The 20018-nt window shown below is 41.3% G+C and overlaps 1 long non-coding RNA gene across 5 annotated transcripts in view; it reads right to left on the bottom strand.

Annotated features, from left to right (window-relative positions):
- The window catches only part of LOC142436260 (uncharacterized), a 78370-nt gene that overhangs the window by 15019 nt on the left and 43333 nt on the right, over nt 1–20018 (bottom strand). For 2 of the 5 annotated variants that reach the window (XR_012781827.1, XR_012781826.1), the window contains exons 3-6: nt 12016–12161; nt 6862–6973; nt 6220–6401; nt 3027–3153 (exon numbers count right to left, since the gene is read on the bottom strand). This is a non-coding gene — a long non-coding RNA (uncharacterized LOC142436260). The other 3 variants (XR_012781828.1, XR_012781830.1, XR_012781829.1) reach the window with 3 other exon arrangements.

Genomic DNA, 20018 nt, shown 5'->3' with positions numbered 1-20018 from the left:
TTGATAGTGTATGCATTATTCAACTTTAATAGACTGGTACTGGCTATTTTTAATTAGATAATCAAGTGGTTTATAAGGCTGAGATCGACAAATTCAAGAAGATTGGCATCATATTCATTATCCAAAAGCACACTGCAATATCTTCCCTGATGTATAATTTTGTCAGTGGTAGGCTAATATTCATATGCCTGCAAGCAAGACCAGTTAGTACAAGTGTTATTCAGTTTTGTGCACCAATTAAAGCAAACATAGAAGCATTCACAAAGTTGGAGAAGAGTCCCAGTCACATACTCTTAGTTAAATATCATCGCCACACTATCCTTTCATTGTAGTGCCACCTTAATGATACCTCATACAAGCGCATGGCTAATTACTATCTGCCAGCAGCTTTAACGACAAGAGCAGACATGTTGTTGTTATTGTTCTCCCCGCTCAGGAGACAATTACTCCACTCCACCTACCCTCAGCACTGGTCTTAAGTTGCTCATCCAATTATTTCAGGGATCCCGAGGCTAAAGATCCTGCCTACCTTGTTAGGTAGCTAGGTGTCTGCCTGTGTTTGTGTGGGAGGCGGGGGAGCTGCATGCCCTGAGATTATATAAATTGGTGAAAGAATGCAAAGCCTTTTTATTTCTGCCCTTCAATTACACACCAGTCCTTTAGGACCCATCCAGTGGGCATTTAAGAGAGAAAGAGATAATTGATTCCTTAAGTGACAGCAACAAAGGGAACCTGATTGCTTTCAAAGCTAGGCATCTTTCAGCTGAGAAGCAAGAAGTCAGGCACCTGTAGCAGCTGTATACTAACATCTTCCTGGAGGGCAGTTGGGGGGAAATCTCTGTCTGGAGATTGCTCATTAGCAGTTCTAGCTTTGGGACTTGTGGGGGTTTTCTTCCAACACTAGAACTGGTCTTCCAAGCCCTGTGGTCAGGAGTACAGATATAAGGCTGCTGCTCACACTTTCATCCAGGTTCTGTTTACCACCACAATAATGAAATTGAGGGGAGAAGGGATAAAGGAGAGCTGATATCAAGGAATTAAAGAAGAAAAAGTTTTCAAACTGTGGTAGCTATTGTACAGGACTGCTCCATGTAATTGAACTATGGGAAGTTATGATATCTATAAGAGCTCCCAATAAAATATTTAAAAATATATATTGAAATTTTCACATGAATTTTTCAGCCTGACATTGATCAACCAAACAATCATACACACTGATAAGTGTAAAATTTGGGGAAAGTAGCAGTAGTTGGAAAATGTGACCTTAGTAACAGAAATGACACACAGGTTCACTGATAACATTTTGAGACTAATGATGAATTCATAGCAAATTCCTTATTAAACACCAGAAATGGAAACTACACATATGGATTTTCCGGAATGGAACAAATGAAAATCAAATCAACCACATCTACAGAAAGAAATGGTGGAGAAGCTTATAAGTCAAAACACGCCCAGGGGTTAACTGTGGAACAGATCATAAATTGCTCAAATCCAAGTAGAAGCTAGCCAAAGTAGCTAGAGCACAGCTTAGAGACTATGTAAAGAATAAACATGAGGAATAAAAGTCTGACTGAAGACTAATGAGAGACCAGATGAGATGTGGGATGACATGAAAGGCAACTTACACATGGAAACCAAAAGGCTACTCAAGAGACAGAAAAGAAAAGAGAGCAATATTGAATGTACTATGCATTGTTTGAATAACAGCAATAAAACCTATTGGAATATACTGCAAAAATGTTCTTTAGAAGCAGCAACAGTCATCTTTCGTGTATTGGACCTGTTAAGAAGGGGTGGGCCTAAGGAAGGGACACTACATAGTAAGAAATATATAGCAGACATTGCTTAATTAAAAAAAAAACATGCCCTTTCCACTTACAAAAATTATTGGAGGAACAGACAACTTAAAAAAATCTTACAGGTAGAAAAAAATGTAAGGTACAATGCTAAAGTATACTTTAAAGCTGATAATTTTCTTGCTAGGAAGATGATTTTAGATACCTGGAAACAACAGAAGTCATAAATATATTTCACCAAAAGGAGTAAAATATGGGGAAATATGTCTGTTAAAGAATTCCAACAGAGAAGGCAAATTGACCATCTCTCTAAGAAAACAGAAAGAACTGACATCACCTGCATGAAGAAAACTTTAAAGGAACAGGACACCAAATGAGAATATGGACACCAAATCTTTAGAGAAACTCCAAGGGGGGAAGCTAAGGAAGCACAAAGGAGACCCGTTTATGGTGGGAGCTCAAGATGCAAGATGGTGCTGCATACTGCAAATGGATATCCATTCTTACTCAGTAGGGGAGGAATGTGCTGTATTCAGAGGACAGTTACTAATTCAGAATTCTCTGTTTGGAGAGAAGCGTGCAAGACAGATTTTCATAGTAAAGTGGAAACATAAAAGAAGGGAAAATTTCAGAATGTTAAAGAAAATTATGGAAGCAAACACACATAGTGTAAAACAAGAAAATGGAAATCTAATCTCATAAGAGCTACAGGTGTACTTCCCTCAACATCTTGGACAAGTGAACTCTCACATACAAAGTCGCACACACTTTTATGCATTTTCTGACACCTTTCATAGATATGAGGCCTTCTCCCTGTTCAATCAACTACCCCAGCCAATTCCCCTTAAGGTGTTTTGACCATGCATCTGAGAAAATTCCACTATAGCTTGCTTCTAATACCAAACACAGTTCTCTTGTTCCAACTGAGAGAAAGCTTCTGGGGTGACAATTAGATAACCTGTTTATGGGAAATTACAGAATCATGGACACACCAAAATTAACGTAAAGTTTGTAAAGACTGCAGTTTTGTATTTCTAGAAAAATAATGTTCAAAGGAATAAAGTAAATAGCATTCTTTCAAGGGTAGAAGACCTAACCCACTAACCTAGGATGAGACAATGCAATGAGAATCTACCTCTTTGAGAATACGACAAACACCGCAAAGTTTTTAACATATAAGACAGGAAAAGCCAGTGACGAGGTCAATGACTTGAGAATTCTCCTCACCAATGGAAACCAGGTTGCGATAGTTCTCCAACATCACATCCTGATATAGGGTTTTCTGAGCAGAGTTCAGGAGCTGCAATTCCTTCCGGGTGAACTTTACAGCCACATCGTTGAATGTCAGTGGTTCCTGTAGTAAGAGGGGTCTACTTAATGAAGTATTTTCCATTTGAAGATTTAAAAAAAATATATCTTACAGTAAAAAAAGCAAAACAATAATAAAAACTATTGTGGTAGTTCATTCCATAATGCGTCATTAACTGAGGACTTGGTACAAAATATTTTACCTTATTTCTACATTCACGACCATCAGCCGAGAAAACTAGCCCTAATTTTAGAAAGATCTCCAGTGTTCTGAGAAATAAATGTTTTCAAATACATTCTCCAGGTCAAATACAGTGCCCCCACAATAGCTAGCTCCACATTAAGGAGCAGGCTTAAAGGAGCTCCCATAGTAGAGGAATCATTTCTGTACCTGGCTACTTCACTATGCCTGAAGGTTATCTGTATATCTGAGCAATCAGGTTCTAGAGCCAGCCCAACATAAATGTAGCAAACACCTGGGGAGGGCACAGGGCCGGTTTGAAGTCAACTAACACTAGGTCAAGATGGTAACTCAGCATCTTGCTTGTTTAGAATTTTACCCGCTTATGATATGACCCATTAACTATGTACATGCTAACTGCATGACACGAACGCCTTATGGAAAGACCTGTAAGCTCCATTATATATACCCACTGGAAAATATATTCACTCTCTCAGGCCTGACATGGGAAGAGAGCCCCTGTGTCCAGCTGTCTGCTCTCTGTCTTTTAATATTTTCACAATTGCAATGTCACTCCTGAGGATCACTTTTGGAGTGTTGGGGACCCCAGTGCCTGAAAATAATGCACCCACTCTTAACATTAGAATTTTGAGTTCCAGTGACATTATCTGAATGTTCTAGAAATAGCTCAGCTTTATAATCACACAAGGTATATAAAGACCTATTTGTTATTAAATGGCATTAGGGTTTCTACCAGCATCACCATTATTAGAGGCTCGGTACCTTCAGTGGCAATAAGTACTGGGAACAGTGCAGATGGGGGAGGTCAAACATACCTCAACTCTCCAACACTTTTTGTCAACTCTAAAACAAGTCAATCCTTCCACACCACTCTGTCTCACTTCTGGGTTTGATAATCTGTTGCTGTGGTCACACAACACTCAATAGATCAAAGTGGTCTATTAATGAACAAGGTACAACTCGGGATCAGGAACAAGAAGCTATAAGTCAGAACCAAGATCAGAATGTTCATAGACATTATCTCCCTTACTGAGTGCAGAACAACTTTCTAAGCTCTTAAAGGCCACCTTAGGACAAGCTCCTCTTGACAACCTTAGGACAAATTCTCCTCAGCCACCTTTGGAGTGAATTATCTTAACTTTAATTGCAAGGTCCTCTTGAACTTGCCATCTTTCACCACATGCTCTCCAAGGCGCCCCCAGCCTAATTCTGCTGGGTGGATCTCTGGAGCCTTCCTAATCTTGCCTAGGCAGGGAAGATGCTGGGTTGGCCCAAGAAGCCAACATATTAAGAGGGAGAGAGAGAACTGCCTGCAGGCATGGTTTGAGAGGAGACAGTGAGGCATTATCCTGTCATCTGAGCTGTTGATTTGGGTTTATTAGCCCCTGCAGCCACACAGTTCAGAATGAACCCATGGATTAGGGATTTGCAGCTTCCAAAAAATTAATGTGGCATTTCCTTGAATGGCAACTATGAGCTGCCTGTGTGACCTGACTTGAGAGCTTCCTCCACTCTATGAGCCATTAGCTTGCTGTCTGACCTTCCAATTTGGGTTCCTCAGCCCCTGCAACCTATTAGCTGACGAGATTCAACAACTTCTCTTTGTGAGGCAGTGGACTGTGGTCTGACCTGATGATCTGGTTCATCAGCGTTTATAAACAAATCAATGAGGAAAAACCTACAGACTGATTCCTGACCTTTATATAGATCTGGAACTCACCAGCTTCCACATCTTGAAGTGCGATTTATTTACTTGATGACTTTTGAGTTTTGTGAGATGTTGCTGAGCAAATCATGGACCATCTTGAACCTCTACCACATAGGGATGGGTCTACTGCTGCTCCTGCAAAATGAACTGTACTATTCATGGGTCAAGAGCTGCACCAATGGAGACAATGACCAGGGTAGAAGGGACAGGAGTGACAGAGCCAATGGTGTCAGGTCCAGAAAGGGCTTTTCAGCCAAGAAAGTGGGACAGGCAGGCAAGATCAAGAAGAGGATATCCAAAAGTAGTTGAGAGGACCATATAAAGATGGAACTAAGAAATGAGCCTATCTTTAGAAGGAAAAATGTCTGATAGGGGACAGGGAAAACAGGCCTTCCCTGAAGAAGAGCAAATGTGCCTACATGGTTCTTTAATATGAAAGTCAATGTGTAGCCTACTAATTCTGATACCAAATTATACTCTGTTACTGAGTAAAACTTGTACCTGTGACTCTGGACTGTAATTAGTCCATGGCCACTGCAAAAAAAAAAAAAAAAAAAGAATAAGCTGAGTAGGAGAGGAGTGTGGCAAAGATACTGGTGTCAGACTGGAAAACCATTGGAGGGTACAGGTCTGTCTAAGCTCTGCCTCATATGAATCAGAGCTGATGTTGACAGTTAATTCTCTCTCCTGCATCTCTAGTTAGAGGAGGTGAGATGCTGTCTCATTTTTAAACCACTAATGCAACAAGACCCATTTTAGATGCATTGATGAGAATGCTGCTGTGTGGGAGAGTATTTAACATATCACCTTCAGAAATAAGCATTAAAGAAAGTTACTCAAACAAAAATCCCATGGACTACTGAACTCTCCTAAAGAAGTGATTTTATTTCTCCTTAAAAACCATGTATAGCATATAATTTGAAAGATATGCTGGCCATAGAATAATAAATTATGAGCTGGAAGATAATGTTATCCAAAGAATCCTCAGTGCTATATTATGTTCAATGTCAATAGTTTATTGTTAATCCTATGATCAATATATTCCTAATCTTCTCCAGCCAAATGTTGAAATCAGAGTAAAAGTTTAGCTCTAAGTTCTACTATTTCAAATTTCTGCTTTTCCAATGAACTGAATCAGTATTATACAGGCTCCTACAATTCCAGTAGAAAATACAGAAAAGGATAAAACACATCAGAAGCACCTGAGCCTTGGCCATTTTCTTTGGTCCTTAGGACACTACAGGCAACTGGGATGCTCTGTCTTATCTGGATCAGCTCTAATGATGCTCACAAATTTCAATCTCTCGTGAGGAAATCCCAAAAGTAATAATACAAGGCACTCTTCCTCCTTCCTCTAAGCTGCTGGTGATGCACCATCGGCAGGCTGATGGGAGAATACAGTGTAACACATAACCAATAGGTCCAGGTGCTGTTACTGTTCTTTCCTTCTTCTAAACACCCAAAGTCCCCAATACTGTTAACGGTGCCCTTACTGAGTAATGGGAAACATGCTTATACCATGAGCAATAAAATCTAAAACTCATAATGTTCACACATGTGAATAAAAGATTATTTTATAACAAATAGAGATTGGGCAATCAAATATAAATATAAAAAAATAAACAAAGAGTTGGATCCCTACCCCACAGCATACAAACTACCAATTCCTTACTGTGTGACTCTCAAAGAGAATGACAAATCAATGAACCTTTAAGATGATTATGTTAATTAAAGCATCTGGAAACATTTTACATGGGATATATAAAGAGCTATTATAAACTAAAGATTATTTTATAGGAGAACTATAAATTGTAAAATAACTTTAGAAACACTTTTAAACTCACCATCAAGTAAAGTTAGACATATAAGCTGCCGATAGGACACAGGAGAACTGCTGTACAGAGCTTCCAAGATTCTAAAGCCATGACAGGATGCTAATGGGTGTGTACCTCTGACCTTGAGGATAGAAGTCCAACACTTAACACATGTCAAAAACAAGGCTCCATAATAAACATTTATATGACATTTATTAGATTGAAATTTATATCTATACATATATAAATTACATATAAATGTAAATGAAGAAGTATATATCCCCCAATAATGAGTGCACTTTTGAATCCCAATATAGATAATGTTTTTAATATACCATTATTTGTAGTACCTAATGCAGTTAGATCAGTGGTTCTCCACCTATGGGTTGAGACCCTTTTGGGGGTTGAAGGACCCTTTCACAGGGGTTGCCTGATTCATAACAGTAGTAAACTTACTGTCATGAAGTAGCAACAAAAGTAGTTTTATGGTTGGAGCTTCACCACAACATGAGGAACTGCATTAAAGGGTCGCAGCATTAGGAAGGTTGAGAATCACTGAGTCAGACAGGTGGTCTATACAAGTACACAGTCTAGCTATGCCCCCTTAACTTCCTCCAAATTATTTACCTGGGTTTGTCGCCTGCCAATGTGAACGAGGAAAAGTTGTCCCTCATAGTGGTTACTGTCAGGCTGCTAATTGCAAGGTCAGCAATTGGAAACCACCAATTTCTCCTCGAAAGCATGAGTGACATGGCTTTTTACTCCGTTATAAAGTTACAGTCTTGGAAACCCACTGGGGCTGTCATATAAGACAATCGGGCAGCTTGGCCAACAATACATTGGTACCGTTGTGCCTTGTGGTTATGTAAATAAACTGTCTGAAACCTAACCTACAGATTAGTTACTTTGGAATTCATGTTACAACTAATTGAGTTATTTCAGAGACAGAAATTGGGATCTCACTACCAACAAAAAAGAAGAACCAGGGGGACTTCCGGCAAGATGGCGAAGGAGTAACAAACACCAGAGGAACTCCACAGAATTCAAGCTAGGAGAGTTACTTAGAGATAACTGAACACTGCTGGAATGCAGGAGGAGCATCATAAAGACAAGTAGGCACAGACCCATGGGGTTTTGAGGGGCTGGGGGCTTTTGGTTTACTTCAGTGGAGGCCGGCTGGGGCTTGACCTTTGCCCCGCCACTGTCTCTGCCAGAGCCAGGACCATTTGGAGCCTGTAGGGCTGCTTGGTCTCAACACAGCCACAGTTTGCCACCACCTGCCTTGGGGCAGGCACTAGACCTTTGCATCTCCTCTCTGTCACCCTATCAGTCTTGGAGGGCTGTGCAGCAGCCTTTTCTCAACACAGCCACAGCTTGCTGCTACCACCTCCGAACAAGGATTAAACCCTTGCAGCTCCTCTGGCCTGGATAAGGGCTCAGCTACATTGTTGCTTTCTATCCATCTCTTCACTATATTCCCCCTCCCCCGCCCCTCATGGGCACATTTGGCTTGCTTTTTAACTTTTTTTTCTCCTCTTTTCCTCTTTCTTGGTCTCTCACACTCTACTGCTAACCTCCAGACCACTCCCTTAGCTTAGGGCATTTACACCTGAGCCACACGCAGCTAGGTGAGCTCCACCCTGTGTAGTTAGCAGGCTGGAAAAATCCCTGCTGGCCCCCAACAGGGGATACTCTGCTCAACTTCTGACTGGGGAACTCCTTCCAGCCTTTGTGCCTGTGGGGCATAAGGCAGCTCGGCCAACACTCCTCAACAAAAGTTACTGCAGGAGCCTCTGCCCAACCTCTGCAACACCAAAGCAGGCAACCCTTCTGGGTCACTCCCCCGAGAGGGAAGCCACAGGAGGACAAAGTGGTAGGTTAATTCCATAGTGAAATAAGCTATAGGCAGTTCAAAGTCTCCCAGAGAGAGCCAGTGCTCTTCGACTCCCTGGAAAATGGCACCTGGCTCATCTAAAACAACGCAACACAAGCAGCCATCAGCCCCAAAAACCTCAACAAAAAAAGGAGAGGAACAAAAGGCAAAGCCAGAAGATGTCCTGAACATAATGCATGCATAGAGGAAGCAGACATTGAGCTGCCACAGAAAGAAATTTTCAGAATGTTACTTGGAGTCAGGGGATATGAGGGAAACAATACAGAAAAATGATGAAATGATAGAAAAGGTAAAAACCATAAATCAAAGAGAAATACAGGAGCTTAGGGAGGAGATAACAAAAACCAGTAGCACACTCATGGACCTCGACAAGCAACTGGAAGAATCAGAGGCCCGCATCAGTGACTTGGAGGACAGCCAAGCAGACTTCAACAAACGAGAACAAAAATCTAATAAGATCATCAGAGAAGCTGAAGAAAACTTAAGAACTAAGTCTGATGCTATGAAGCGGTACATCATTAGAAGTATTGGCTTACTGGAGGAAGACACAACAAAGAAGTCATCTGCAACAGTAGTGAGAGAATTCTTGGAGGAAAGCTTCCCCAGCTTAGTGAATTAAAACAAGGCAACCATTCAGGAAGCTGAAAGAATCCCAGCAAGACTGGATCCCAAGAAGAAGTCATCAAGGCACATAATAGTTAAATTATCCAACTTTGAGGAAAAGGAGAAAATCATGAGAGCAGCTAGGGGAAAACAAGCAATCATATATAAAGGTTCCCAAATAAGAATATGATCAGACCTATCAGCAGAAACTATGAAGAAGAGAGAGTGGAGTAACATTTTCAAAAAATTGAAGGAAAACAATGCAAACCCAAGAATACGCTACCAAGCCAAATTATCAATCAAGATAGATGGAGAAGAGTCATTACATTGCACGCTCATCTCGATAATATGATCACTGAAGACAGATTTGTGCATAAGCAAATGTGGTGAAGAAAGTTGATGGTGCTCAGCTATCAAAAGATATAGCATCTGGGATCTTAATGGCTTGAAGGTAAAAAAGCGGCCATCTAGCTCAGAAGCAACAAAGCCCACATGGAAGAAGCATACCAGCCTGTGCAATCACAAGGTATCAAGGGATCAGGTATCAGGCATCATCAGAACAAAAAATCTTACCATAGTGAATCAGCGGGGGAGTGTGGAGTGGAGACCCAAAGCCCATTTGTAGGCCACTGGACATTCCCTTACAGAAGGGTCTTGGGGAGGCGATGAAACAGTCAGGGTGTGATGTAGCAACGATGAAAAATACAACTTTGATCAAGTTTCTGGGTGCTTCCTTCCCCCCTCCAACTGTCATGGTCTGAATCCTGACTTGCAGGTCTGACTAGACCAGGGGATGTACACTGGTGCAGATGGGAACTGAAAATGCAGGGAAGCCATGGCAGATAATCCCCTCAGGACTGGTGGTGTGAGTGGTGATATTTGAAGGGCACAGTGAGGTTGGGTTGGAAAAGTGGAACCTATTTCAAGAATCTACATGTGACCTCCTCCCTGGGGGACATACAACAGAAAAATGGGACACAGAAATATATGACAAAATAACAATTTATAAATTATCAAGGGTTCATGAGGGAGGAGGGAGTGAGGAGAAGAAAAATTGAGGACCTGAAGCCAGGGGCTTGGGTGGAGAGCAAATGTTTTGAGAATGATGAGGGCAACGAATGTAAAAATGTGCTTTACACAATTGATATATGTATGGATTGTATTAGGAGTTGTATGAGTCCCTAATAAAATGACTTAAAAAAAAAAAAGAACCAGGAGTAGGGGCCTTTAGATCCCAGATTCTTTCACAGAAATTCTTCAATCCAGCAGACAGGCAGCTGTGACACAAGAGTGGACATGAAGGGAAGAAGCAGCAACAGAGACATGGTGGCAGCAGAACCAAGAGCCTGAGACAGAGCAGTGGCATTCCCAGACCACAGAACAAGAGAGCTAAGTGCCTTTGGGCAGGAGGTTAGAGGTGAAATAGGGGTACATTTGAGTTCTTATCTGGGGAACTAGATTTGCCAACCCACATAGAGCTAAGTGTGTCTGGTATAAGGCTAAGGTGCAGAGAGAGAATTTATCCGCAGAACTAAGAGAACTTTGTAATTTTTGTACATTTAGGACAGAAGCCAGGGGGTTGTAGGGCCTGACCTCACCTGCAGGTACGGCTGTCAAGATGCTGTCCCAGAGAACTGTACCTTGAGGCACTGATGATGCTAAATTGTGTGTTAGGGTGGAAAAGTGACTTCTTTGTCAAACATAATTTGAGGAGAGCATTTATTGAACTTTAAGAGACAACAAAAGATACGCACACACATCATATGGATAAGGGAGGCCATTAGCAGTTCAAATGCAACTGAGGATTCAGAGTCGGGACCCTAGATAAATAGGACACAGAACAAAAGGCCATGTCACAGATCATGATTGGTGGCAAAGCAATACATCAGATACAGGTGGGACTGCAGCAGCAGGAATGGGACCATAATTGGGACATGCACATTATTAGATAGAAAGACTTAAAAGATTGGTCCAGGGCCTTCAAACTGAGGCAATCAAGGCCAGACTCATAACAATGGCCCCTGTGCTGTCCTCGCTTAGGTGAGCTCCATCAAGGATACATCTAGGCAGGCCCTTGGATGGGGATGGATGGAGAGGAGTGCAGGCAATCTATTTTGTAAGGCATTTTCCGCAAGGGTAAGATGATCTACATTCTTGGCTAATTATCAAAAGGAATTCAATGGAGGCTTAATCAAACTGGGGAGGCAGCAAATGGACAGAGTTGTCACTGTCATCAGCAATGCAAACCTTAAACCCAACTCAGTGCCACAGAGTGGATTCTGGTTACAGTGACCCTTTAAAGGGAGGTGGAATGGCCCCTTATGGATTTCGGAGACTATAACTCTTACCAAGATTGGAAACCTTGTTTTTCTCCTCAGGGGTGACTTGTAATTCTGAACTGCTGACCTTGCAGTTAGCAGTCCAATCTGTAACCACTATGCCACCCGCCTTTTGCAAATTGGAGTGCTCACAATTTAAGTTCTAATACAATTATACATGGTTACATTATCAGCAAATTCTATCATTCCGGGAGATGCGCAAATTGCTCGGACCCCGACCAATGGGGCAGCCTGGGTTCTTGTACACTGGTGTTTCCTGGGTTCAGACCCCAGAAAGCTCAGATCCCTCCTGCTTCCCCTCAAACTCCTCTGCCCAGTGCTGACCCCAGGAACCCCAGGGATGCTCACCCTGCTTGGAGTCAGGTGAATGGATTTGGTTCACGACCCAGTCAGAAGTTGAAGTCCTTCCTTGTCATGCTTCAATGTGCAAGACACTAGTACCAGATTTCTAGCTCCCTAGACTGGACTGTATTTCTCTGTGGCAAATCTTTGTTCTGAAACAGAAGAGGAGGCAATGTTGAAAAAGGCATATCACTTTCTTGGCCTGTACTTCTTGCGCTAAATAGTGACCACCCCCACCACCTGGGATCAAAATCCTGCTCAAAGCTGAGGGTTTGCATTAAACAAGGGTCCACTCTATCTTTGCAGAGCAATTTTACTAATTTCCCAAATATCATGATCAACTTTGGATCCACAAAGTGGAAGTACTTAAGGCCTCAAATTTCTCAAGCTCCATTGAAGGTAAATATCTTCTTTTCACCAGCAATCTAACTGAAGAACGGAATATTTTATGAAGAATGTTCTTTAAAAGCCCATAACGGAACCTCAGACCAAAACCCTTGACATATCTGGTGAAAGTGATCAAGCTGAATCACGCTCATATCTGCCACTCCAACTCAGGCTGAGCTTCTCATTAAGTAAAACCTACTCCAATCCCCTTGCATCCTGGGTATTCTTTACAATATCTATTGTGTGAAGAAATCCCTATGGTTGGGTAGCCCATTTATGCACAATAGTGTAGTAACTAGAGAAAGTTTTTGTACAGGTGGACAACAAGAGACAGAGCGACACCAATAGCACATCCTAGAGGTACCTTGCCCAAGATAGAGATATTCTAAACAAGAAAACAAGCCAGGGGAATCCTTATTTGCTACTCTCTTAAGCTCTTGTGTTTACAGATGTCCGATTTTAAAGCCTTTGGGAAAGACTGCAGCTTACAGTCATGGAATGGCAAGGGGTCATGGTAAGAGCCAAGGTGAGGGAAGATGCTTAAAAATGCAAGATGTATCCAGAAAAGAGATGACTGATCAAACCATTTTGTCATCTTGACCTAAATTCTGGATTCCAAGCTTTCTAGGTAATGCTGACTGATGGCAAACAACACACACTGTAGTAGTGGGCTTATTGGCTTGGGTTCAAGGATGTCCCATCCATAGTCTCAGGTGTGAGTGACGATTTGTCCCGTCAAGAGGGGTGTAAATCATTTATCACTCTAGAGGATCCAGCCAGAGCAAGTGATCTATGAGAGTCGAGTGGGTTTCAGGATGTTCAGAAAGTTTACAATCAACTGAATCACAATTCAATTCCATGAGAAACTTCAAGGCTAACTGTAAGACAGATTAAAGTTGAAGATTCTGGCAGCTAGACAGGAGAGTATTCACGCAATATGAATAGACGCTTTATTCTTTTTGTCTAAGTTCACGTTATTGGGTGAAACATAACAATAATTGTCAGAGTAACCTTATTAATATTTTCTATGAGACCAGTAATAACCTGTAAACAAGGTCAGATAATGATACTTCAAGAAAACTGTAGAGCAATATTGATAATGGATCTACATGAAAAAGTTCTTGAAAACATTGGGAACAGAGTCAGAAAACACATGAAAATAATTACACATGATAATTAAGTAGAATCTATCCTAGAGTTGATTTAATATAAGAAAATGAGCACTGTAATATATACCAATTAATGTAAAAAAGAATTAATAATCTAAATAGACACAAAACTTACTAAACAAAGTCAAAGACTTTTCATGCTAAGGAAAAATAACTCTACAAATCTAACATAAAACAAATATAGTTCAAAATGTTAATATGCTAATATACATTCCTAAAAAGAAAAAGTCATACTTGAAAAAACATCACCCCACGTCAGAAAAAGGACAACCATAAATGTCCACTTTTACCAGTGATATTAAAAATTGACTGTATGTTCTAACTAGAGCTACCAGGTTCACTTTTTTTTAAGGAAGAGGCTTCCAAAAAGACATAAAAATTCCTTTAATCATAATTTAATTATCACATCCATAAAATATTCACGATATGCCATGAATAGCTAATAAATGCTAAAACATTGTAGGCTACATTTAAACACGCTGAAATAACTCTTGGTACTTAACTCCCTAACTATTAATTGTTAATCAGAAGTGGAAGGGGAAGGTGGGGGGAGAAAGAGGGAACCTATCACAATGATCTACGTATAACTCCCTCCCCAGGGGGATAGACAACAGAAAAGTGGGTGAAGGAAGACATAGGGCAGTGTAAGAGATGAACAAATAATACTTTACAAATTATCAAGGGTTCATGAGGAGGGGGGAATAAAAATGAGAAGCTGACAGCAAGGGCTCAAGTAGAAAGAAAATGCTTTGAGAATGAGTATGCCAACAAATGTACTAATGTGCTTGACACAATGGATGGAGGTGTGGATTATGATAAGAGTTCTACAAGACCCAATAAAGTGATTTAATAAAAAAAGAAATACAGCATGATCAAAATTATAGCATTTATCTTACAGAAAAGGAAGTACAAATGTATTCAGATTAAAACCCTGAAACAGGGAATTTGTTTCCACCCATTCTGTGATGAAAGCATGAATTTAGAGTCCTGTAGTTTTCTGTAGTGTTGAAGGTCCTCATATACTGATGAATTAATAAACTAAACCAAGGCATTCGTGTGCACATATAATATTAGAGTGACTATATAGACACACATATATGTATGTGATACACACACATATATGTATGTGATACACACACATATATGTATGTGATACACACACATATATCAAGCTGGACAACAGATAGGATTGATGCTCACCCAAAAACTGAAGTTTGGGGACTTGAACACACTGAGCCATGGATGCTCTAGGTAGCATTGGACCCATGGGCTTCAGTTGGACTGGGCTGGGATGTTCTCTTGATGAAAAGCTCTCTCTTATGCATATGTCAGTGTCTATAGTTTTATTTTTCTAGAGAACCCAGCCTAAGGCAGATCCCCATCACATTAGTGTCATATGAGGGCGAAAAGGTGTACCTGACATGCTGCTCTTGGAGAAAAACACATCACAAGGAAAGTGTGAAAAGATAATCAACAATTCCCTGACACTGAGCCAGTCCTATGCTCCTCTAGGTCTGTGGAATTTTGGTGGAAGAAAATCTATTTATAACAAAAATATCAGAGGGGCCAGCCCCAATCCCAACTAAGAGGACAGCTGCCCCTTCCCCCAGAAGAATTTACTTCAGAGGACAACACTGAAGCTACAGCTCAGGGAAAGGGACATGTCTGATCAGAGCACACGGGAGAAAATGAAGGGGGAGGAAGAGAGAGTGGAGCACACATCCTGGCCCACCAAGCTTTGAGGACAATATGCCTGCTCTGAGCAGCCCATGCAAAAAGAAGCACTATGGCTGCCCCGACTATGAGTCATGACATCCCTCACTGACCTATAGCCCTATAGGGGACAACACTGGAGACAGTTTGGGAATTGCATCCGATCTGACCCCACCACACCCAGACAAAACACTAAGGGTGTTGTGCAACAGAACAGCAAGGGAAGTAGAGCAAGGAAGTCCCAAGAGTACCAAAATTAGACTCGGGGGCCAGGGCGTGGCACCCCATCAGACTCCACAGAAAAGCACTCCTAAAGGTCAACATAGAGACCTCTAACTTTTTACAGGCTTTTCTCTTTTTTCCCTTTTTTTCTTGTTGCTGTTGTTTTGTTTTCTTTTGTCATTTTGTTTTGCTCTTTTGTGTGTATGTGTGCTTGTGTGTGTGTATGTGTGTGTGTGTGTGTGTGTGTGTGTGCATATTATATCTGCACTTCTAACTAGATAATATAGGCCAGATAAACAATCTGGAGGAGAAAGCAACAGGACCCATGGTTGGGGCGGGGAGCATGACATGGGAGAAGGGGAGGTGGGGGAAAGAAAGTGGTGTTAACCAACCCAGGGAAAAGGGAACAATCAATAAGTGATCCAAAATAGTGGGAAACAGAAAGATTTCTCCAAGTCATCTCCCCCAAATATATGTTAGACTTAGGACACTGCTCACAATTAATGGTAAATAATTGTCAAGTTACCTCCCTGAAGGCAATCAGCTGTCAGAGGACTGTCTAGTCCCACCACATATAGGGCCCATCCCTGCTGTTAAGGACAATGGGATACTTCCCCCTAAAGGCTTCAATTTAGACCCTGCAAGGTGGGTTTACAGTACACCTTACTGATAATGATTTCTACAGTGAACCAGAGAACAGGTCAAACCTGCTCAGTGACATCCAAAGTTAGGCTGCCATGCTGAATCTCGGGTCCGCCCATCTTGTCACATGCACACCCTTACTCCCTCCTCTTCCAACAGCATATGAACCCCTACAGCATCCCACTCCCATTACTATATTACCTATAGCACAACACTTTCCTGTGATGGATTTCTTCACCTGTAATTAGGGGGCCTGCACATCCCCAGATGATATAAAAGCCTTGGTTAGCAATAAATATTTCTCTCCCCATGTGGACCACCAAGTGAGGCTGAGGTGAACATGCAACTATGAAATGTGTCTGACTCCATTATTTCAATCTCTCTTCTATCTCTCATGCTCCCTATGACTTTACTATAATCTTTATTTATTATCACTGTACAATTGCACCAACCACCCGCTGTGATGTGTTAGGGTCTGGCCTTTCCCCTGACACAAAATAAGTGGCAAGGAGGGTGTAAGATGCCTGGTAGGGATTGATCAAGGCAATGTAACTGAGAAGAATTACTGAAACCCTGAAATTACTGAACTACAGACAGAGCATGATAGTGGGACAAGAGGAAAGTAAAAGGAAATAGAGGAAAGAACTAGGAGACAAAGAGCATTTACAGAAGTCTAAATACAAGCATGTGCATATGTAAATATATTTATATTAGGGTGGGGAAATAGATCTAGGTGCATATATTAATAGGTTTAGTATTACGGTATCAGATGGACATTGGGCCTCCATGCAAGTGCTCCCTCAATGCAAGAACACTTTGTTCTATTACCTGGCATTCCACGATGCTCACCTTCCTAAGATGATAGCTGAAGACAACTGTGTGCAAAGAAAATGTGAAGAAAACTGATGGAGCCCAGCTACCAAAAGATATAGCATATGGGATCTTAAAGGGTTGAAGGTAAACAAGTGGCCATCTAGCTTAGAAGCAAGAAAGCCCACATGGAAAAAGCACACAACCTATGGATTGATTACAAGGTGTCGATGGGATCAGTATCGGGCATATTGTGAATGAAGGGGAGTGAAGATTGGGGATCCAAAGCCCGTCTGTCAGCAACTGGACAGCCCCTTACAGAAGGATCATAGGGAAGAGACGAGCCAGTCAGGGTACAGTGTAGAAACAATGAAAATACAACTTTCCTCTACTTCCTAAATGCTCCTCCTCCCCTCCACTATCATGAACCTAATTCTCTTACAAATCCAGCTAGACCAGAGGATGCACACTGGTATAGATAGGAACCTGAAACATAGGGAATCTGGGACAGAAGATGCCTTCAGGACCAGTGGTGAGAGTGGTGCTATCATGAGGGTGAAAGGAAGGTGGGGCAGAAAGGGGGGACCCATTACAAGGATCTACATAAAACCCCCTCCCTGGGGGATGGACAACAGAAAAGTGGGTGAAGGGAGACATCGGACAGTGTAAGGATGAAAAAATAATAATTTATAAATTATCAAGGGTTCATGATGGAGAGGCAGTGAGCAGGGAGGGGGGAAATTGAGGAGCTGATACCAAGGGCTCAAGTAGAAAGCAAATGTTTTGAGGATGATGAGGTAACACATGTACAACTGTGCTTGACACACAATGGATAAATAGATAATAAATAGATAAAGCTATCATGTTAACCTTGAAAAAACACAGAGCTCTTACAAGGCACAATGCACACATAGCCTCTCTGCACCAAAGGTCAACACTCACATTTATAACACGTAAGGAAACTTAGTAGACTCATAGTCACACTTGATATAAGAAATCAGTATAACACTAAGAGCCTTATATTCATGGGGAAACATGACATCATGCTCCTGAGAGGAAAGTACTACACTTGTTTATATAACAAAGTATTCCCATTACTCAGCTCACATACTGCAATAGCATCACTGAGTATGAAACATACACAAATATACATATACACACGCACGCACACATCTTTCCGTTTTTAATGAAAATATTCATACCTACTGAGGCCAGGTTTCTAAAAGTTTCCATCATCCCGTGTCTCTATAGTTTCCTCTCAGAAAGGTCCAGCAATGCCCATTCTTCCTCGGAGAAATTCAGAGCCACCTCCTCAACAGCCACAGTGTCCTAAAACATCCCGTATATTCTGGCTTGGCAAGGTACCATGCATTCCACTATGTGAAAGGATGAAGAAGACAGTCCTGGGGAAACAGAGACTTCACATGGGCATTAGACACAGGGGTCTTGCTCTAAGGATTTCCATCAGGGTTTAGCTAACCCACTTCACCAACTAGATCAGCTGTTCTGAACCTGTGGGTTGCAACTCCTTTGGGGGTTGAACAACCCTCTCAAAGGGTTCTCCCGTTCATAACAGTAGCAAAATTACAGTAATGAAAATAATTTTTTGGTTGGGGGGTGAGCACACATGAGGAACTGTATTAAAGGGTTGCAGCATTAGGAAGGTTGAGAACCACTGCACTAGACACACTCCCTCACTAATTACATGTTATCCCAAGGACTGCATGCTTCTAGCATAATGAGTTTATCTCTGTACAGTTTGTCTGTGACCAACTGCAGCCTTATTTCTATCTAGCTGTTTCAGAATAGAGAACAGTCAGAACACATAAATCAGATGAATGATCAAAAATAAAAGCCTCGATTCCAAATTCATATCCTCTCTTCCATTGGAGGGAGGATTGAAATTAGAATATTTATCAAAACAGGAAGCACAGGGTGAAAGGAAGATGACAACTAGGAAACACTGCAGAATTTGTGCTTCTCCCTGTCGCCCCTCCTTAGCCATTGGAGAGCTGCTGGTATGAACTAACAAAGTAGGGACCCAAAGCCCTGGAGTCATGGTATCCTCTTGGAGAATTCTACGTGATCAAGAGCTGACGTGTTACCTGGTGATAGAGATGATTATTTGGGGAATTATGAAATTTTCTATAGAGTGTCTATGTTACTCGCCTATTTTCCAGTCACTCTGCAGTTGCACGCTTGTGTATTTTGTATTTTCAATGAGATAGGACAAGCTATTGAAAAGGGAAACCGGGCAAGAGTGAAAGGTAACAACAGAATATAGATACCCTCTGTACACTGGTACAGATAGGAACATGGAAACAAGGAATCCAAGGTGGATGATCCATTCAGGTCCAGTGGTGAGAGTGGCGATACCAGGAGGATGGAGGGAGGGTGGGGTGGAAAGAGCGAACTGATTACAAGGATCTACATATAACCTCCTCCCTGGGGGATTGACAACAGAAAAGTGGGTGAAGGGACATTTTGGACAGTATAAGATATGACAAAATAATAATTTATAAGTTATCAAGGGTTCATAAGGGAGGGGGTAGTGGGGAGGGAGGGGCAAAAATGAGGAGCTGATGCCAGGGGCTTAAGTGAAGTGCAAATGCTTTGAGATTGATAATGGAAATGAATGTGCAAATGTGCTTTACACAATTGATGTATGGATTGTGATGAGTTGTAATATAATGATTAAAAAAAAGAATATATGCAGATATCTTGAAAATTTTCCCACTGAGACAAAGCTACTGTCATGTAATTATTATGGACTGCTCCCCTCAAAAAATACTGGATACGCACATCAATACACACTAAGCTCATAGGATATACTGACAAAAGAGCACAATATATTCAGTATCATAATAGCATGTCCTTTTTGCTGATTGGGAAAATGTACTTAGGTTCCAATTTTCTTATAAGTTGACTGAACTTCAGTGCATTTCAATGTTAAACTGTTAGGATACTAGGACTTACATACCAGGCTTTGAGATGTTTTTCACATTTTAGATTTTTAAAGATTTTTTCACATTTGCAGATCATGGAAGGACGACTAGCTGAACATGA

Source organism: Tenrec ecaudatus, unplaced genomic scaffold (genome assembly GCF_050624435.1).
Source record: "Tenrec ecaudatus isolate mTenEca1 unplaced genomic scaffold, mTenEca1.hap1 Scaffold_187, whole genome shotgun sequence".
Classification (NCBI taxonomy): Eukaryota; Metazoa; Chordata; class Mammalia; order Afrosoricida; family Tenrecidae; genus Tenrec; species Tenrec ecaudatus.
Note: the sequence above shows the minus strand (reverse complement) of the source record. Positions and strands in the feature narration are given on the sequence as shown.